Raw genomic sequence first — 6,000 nt, 5'->3', positions numbered from 1 at the left:
GCGCGGCTCCACACCCTAGTAGGGTGACCCTACCCCTGGACGCAAAAGACGAACGAGCCGCCGCCTCGTCCCGGCTGGCTGGACGGCGACCCGTGCTCCGCAAGCAACCGGCCGGGCTGCGTCGCGTCCGGAACGGAGAACACGCGCACATCACGGATGGACGCCGGTGCGCGAGGCATTGATGGCCTGTTTGGAGGGCGTGCCATGGGCTTCAATTCGTGCGGCTGTGATGCAATCGGACGATGGATTCTTCAGATCGGTACAGAATGTGTCATCTGTTTAGGCATGGTTTATTTTGGCTTCAGATCGGTGCAGTATGCGTCTATCAGTACATGAAGCTTTTTATAAGCCCGTGATAAAATGAACTAGAAATCCGGTGAAGTCAGTTTTTTCACTTAACCGGCTTTAGCTTTACCAGTGAAGCTGTTTTAGGTGAAGCTGTGCCAAACGACTCCCAAACTCTTTTCTTTGGGTCGATCTGAATGAGGCATGGATTCGATTGGTAGTTCAGATACGAAAATTCATGCTATTGATGACTGATGAGGCGTGAATTAGTTTCCGCAACAGAGGTATGCAGCTGGCAGGTAGGCAACCCTGATGACAGCCACAAGCTAGGTTCGAATGGAATAGGAGACATGTGTCGGTAGAGGTGGTAAAGGGTCATGAAATTTGGCTTACATAATCTAAGAGCTGGATTCTAAAAAAGTCGGATTCTATCTTATATAATTTTAAATTAAGAAAGTTAAGAATTAATTTAGATTGTCAAGTGATTACAAGGGTTAGGATACCTTACCACCTCTTCTGTATGTAGGGTACGCAGCAGGCGGTAGGAGTGACAGGGCACATGGGCAGGAAAGGGAGATGGCCATGGCCCATGGATGTGTCAGTCGGCTCCTCCTTTCTGCCGTGTTTTTTATTTTTATATTTTTTGAAAATATTTTTTACAGAAATATATTTTCAATATCATAATTTACAGCTTTGTACCCCTACCGCCCGGCAGGGGGGCGGCAGGGGGCCTGCCGCCCAGCAACGGGGCGGCAGGGACTTATATATAAATTAAAAAAAATTATTTGCGCGGAAGCCCTTGGCGGGAGCCTGCCGCCCCCCTGTCGGGCGGCAGGCCCCCTGCCGCCAATCCACTGGGTGGCAGGGGGCCTGCCGCCCGGCAGGGGGGCGGCAGGCTCCCTACTGTGGACAAATTGCTGTGGCCATTAGATGTGTGGCTATTAGATGTGTTTTAGATATGGATACAAATAAAAACCATTAGTAAAGAACATGAATATGAAAAGTATAAGCTAGCAATTCACACACATACGCAAATGAGAACGAAATAGGTGATGTATGAGAATGAAATAAGTATAACATGATGACATGTCCATAACAAAAATACAGAAACAGCTAGAAGCACATCCTAACCACCCCGGCCACCCCGGCCATGTCGACCTCTTTTACGCTGAGCGTGGACGTGGTCTGTAGAGTAGGTGTGTCGCTCTGGAGGCCCTATGTCTCTACCTGGACATCCGGTGGGCACAGGTGTCTGGAAGGTAGTATCGGCCTGCGGGTTAGGTGTAGAAAATAACCGACTCCAATCTTCGAAGTTCGCCTCAAAGGTATCCTGTGTGGGCCCTATACAGTAGCAATTAAGATATCTTAATCATCGTCTTATAAGTCATATATTTTGGTATATATTCATCATACGTACCTGGTGGTGGTGGATACGAGGAATGACCCATATCAGGAAGCTGGTGGTGCGATCCTGTAAACCGTTCAAATTATTTAAAATATTCATAGAGATAAGAAGCACATGATAAATTCGGGCTACAGATTAGATATTTACCTTGCGTTCCTTCTGCTGTCGCCGTAGGGTAATACGAAGAAGGTCCAGCATCATATAACTGTTGTGATCCTATATGTAAATACAAAAGGAATTAGACTTCATACCACAATTAATTGAAATTAAGATATTGACTATATGTCTACTGAAAGGTCGTGGTGGTGCCTGTGTTGGTTGAAATGACATCCCTGCAGCTGGTGCCATGGTACTAAACTGAGTCCCTCCGTGAGGTTGGTAAGGTGGGTGTGCATCACCTGTATGGACTGATAATTAATTATTGGCTTCAAAGTAGGAAGTTAGTAAGTATCCTCACGTACTTGGATAATGTTGCTGAGACCAATAAGGTGCTTGGGAAGACTGCTGCTGTGTGGGACCACAAGGAAACGAGATCGAGGCTTGAGACGAACCGTATGAGTCATCGTACGATGTCCGGCTACCAAAGGCTTCAAGCATGGAATGGGCTCTTTGTGAAACTCGGGTCCAGGCCGACTCTTGCTCATTCCTATCCATCATAGATCCCCCTCGAATCCTCATCAAATTTGCCCTGGCATCTAAGTCCATCAACCTGCACATTTCAAACTGCAAGCAAGAAAAAAAGACATTAACACTATAATCCAAAGTATTTGAAAAGCGATGATAACTTTGACTCACCGTCCCAGCTAATGCTTCATCCCTATGTCGTGCGTACCCATCCTGTGCTGTCACAACATACGGCTGTGGTTGCATGTCAGCATATATCAAGCGGCAACGAGTCTGAGGCTGGTACCAGCTCAGGTATGCCCTGTACGAAGCCTCCGTATGTGCAGGGGTCGCAAGCGCCACGTTCTCCTCTGCCTGGTCCCAGCCATCGACCCAAGGCTGCACCCTTGTCACCCACATGTTGGAGAAGTGCTGCCCAGTCCTCGATAAACTAAATATTGAAACCAATTTAGTCAAATATGATTAGTTAACTATACAATGCATAGTCACTGAAATAGTATATGAATTGTTACCTGTGGTCATGGCGTTCGACCCGATCCAATGCTGACGGCACAGGATACAACTGCCTTTGACCGAACTGTCTCCTGACTCTGTCCGGGCAGTGAGCCTCAATGTAAACGTCGTACACCAACGCTGTAGTTGTCATCCATAAGGCCTGGTCCTGAAAGCAAACCGAAGATATCCCGATCGGTGCACGAGTGTTTATAGCCAAGTCGGAGTAGGGCTCCCACACGACGTCTTCAGGTGTCAACCGATCAAACTAAGCCACAAAATCAGGATAGGCCCGACGAGACTGTACGTGGGCCCACCTCTTCTGCACAAAATTAATAATAATATGTACAAATAAGAAATACAAAGAGGGTAAAACAAAGCAACAGAATTGCCAACAGAATAGTACGAGTAGCAGTTATTTCCGTACCTGACGAGCGTACCAGAGAGTCCCCATGGTGGGCCTATCGTCCTCGGTGTCACCGTACATATCCAGCTCATACAGTGAGTGGTCAACAAACGGGCGACCAATTGCTATCCTCTCGTACGACCAAAGATGTAGCAGAATTGGACATCCTGTAAGAATTGCATTGTGCTTATTTTGCACCGATGCCTTGCAGAGGCCACGGTACGTGGCTGCAAGTACCGCTGCACCCCAACTGTATTGAGGCATTTCCTCCATAGCTGTCTCTGCGATCTCCAGTGCGTAAGTCACAAGCACCCTATCCACATAGGCCTCGTGTGAGTTGTTGAACATTATGTATCCAAACAACCACAACAGGTATGCCTCAAGGGATCGAGTGACGCTATCATCATCAGCATCATGAGCCAAATTGTCGGGCTGCACAGAAAAGATGAACATTTATGAGTACGAGATCAATTATAAAATAAAACCATAACTGCACTAGTCAAAAGCATAACTCTAACATTAATCGTAACAAAACAAGGTATGTATCTGGAACTGGAGGATCCATGCCTTGGCAGGACCTGTTGCTTTTGGGTGCTCTTCTACATCAATCGCGATGTCAATATTTGCAAAACGCTCTTCTAGAACGTCCAACCACGTAGGCGGGACGACACGAGGCCCTACGGCATCCCCACTGATAGGAAGACCCAGCAGCATCGCAACGTCCTGTAGGGTCGGTGTCATCTCCCCACAAGGGAGGTGGAAGGTGTTTGTCTCAGGCCTCCATCTATCAACTAGAGCCGTCAGTAGGGACCTGTCCAGCTGTACTAAACCACTCTCAGCAAGACGACCTATAGTAAGAAGACCAGCCTCACTCAACCTGAAAAATAGAACGATCAAATGTAAGTACATTATGTACGAAACGTATACGAAACAAACATATTTTTAAAAACATAATCCGACGACATATCACCTGGGCACCCATCGTGGCTCAACATGAATAAACTCCGCTGGTGGACGTGGACGCAGCACGTTAAGTTTCACGCGCTGAACCACAGCAAGAAAGGACCGGTACGACGAGTCTATGACTCCGTCAAGTAGAGCTGGCGTATCTTCGGCCATACCTAACACAAAAAAATATAAATTTTCTGCATTTTTTACAATTTTTCTGCATTTTTCTACAATTTATCTTAAATTTTCATAAACTTTTCTAACATTTTCGTGCATTTCCTACAATTTTTTACAATATATTTTTATAAATATATTTTTCTAACATTTTCTAAATTTTTCTGCATTTTCTACAATTTATCTGAATGTTTCATGTACTTTTCTAATATTTTCTACAATTTCTGACTATTTCTCGAAATTTTTTCTCGTATTAAACAACTAATCAATACCACAAAATTTGTTGGTAAATGTAATTGGTTTTTCTAAAAACTAATCTTAATTCTACCTAAATTATATTAAAAACATTACCTAAATCACTAAAATATCATTACTGCTGCATATACTAATTATAGAATTAAACATACAATAAATTTAGATCGAGAAAGTTGAGAAATATTTATTACCTACAGTTAGGATCCAAAATCCGGCAGGGCTTCGCCGTTACAACTCCCTCCCTCATCCCTCCTCTCTCCCTCCCGCTCTCTGGATGTCGTGGGAAGCAAATGAGAGGGGAGGGGGAGGGAAACCCTTTTATACAAGATGGGGGAGCCTGCCGCCCCCCTGCCGCCTGCCGCCCAGTGGATTGGCGGCAGGGGGGCGGCAGGCTCCCGCCAAGGGCTTCCGTGCAAATAATTTTTTTTTAATTTACATATAAGTCCCTGCCGCCCCGCTGCCGGACGGTAGGGGTACAAAATTGTAAATTGTGATATTGAAAAAATATTTCTGTAAAAAATGTTTTCGAAAAATATAAAAATAAAAAAGGCGCCTCCTTTCTGCCTTCGTGGTGGACCGTGGACGCATGGATTGGGATTGGTCATTGGTCACTCATCCGGAGGCATCGCCGTCGGAGGAAGTTGCACTTGGAAGTTGGAACGAGCAGCCGACCGGGCCCGCCGTCACGTGCGCTCCGTCCGGGAAATGGTTGGGTCGTTGCGGATTGGCACCGCCCGGCTGTCGTCGATAGGAGCCAAACACTGACACAATGTCTTTTTTTTTCTCCAGCTAAGGGTGTATTTAGTTGGTGAAAAGGTTTGGTTTTGGTCATGTATCACATTTCATTGTTACTTAATAAATAATGTTTAATTATAGACTAATTAGGCTTAAAAATTCAGCTCGTACTAATCAGTTAGACTGTGTAGTAATTAGTTATTTTTTTCAACTGCCTTTAATGTTTCATGCATACATCCGAAGATTCGATGTGATGAATACTGTGCAAAAATTTTTAGGAACTAAACAGAGCCAATGCTCCGGCCGGTGGCAAACACCTCAGCTTTTCCTTCTTCAATTCAAGGAACCCTTCCAGATCGTATAACTGTTCAATCTTATCACAAGCGTAAGACGGTAAGAGGTAGGATATCGGCATGGTCTATAATTCAAAACTTTGGTTTTCGTCAATCGTAAGAATGACATTAATTTTCACGAACAACTTAAAAACATCGATCATTCTTAGTTTGGCTGTACAAGCTATCTAGTTCTTTATATACAATTGATGACTAGAGTTGGAAAAGTTTGACACAGAACGAATATTGGTCAAAGACGCATACACTGATGAGTACGATCCCGCACGGAAGCAAACGCACAGAATAGAAGACAAGTAAAAATACTTTCAAACTACTTTCTTTGT

Source organism: Panicum virgatum, chromosome 4N, assembly GCF_016808335.1.
Source record: "Panicum virgatum strain AP13 chromosome 4N, P.virgatum_v5, whole genome shotgun sequence".
Classification (NCBI taxonomy): Eukaryota; Viridiplantae; Streptophyta; class Magnoliopsida; order Poales; family Poaceae; genus Panicum; species Panicum virgatum.
This window is presented reverse-complemented; position numbering follows the sequence as displayed.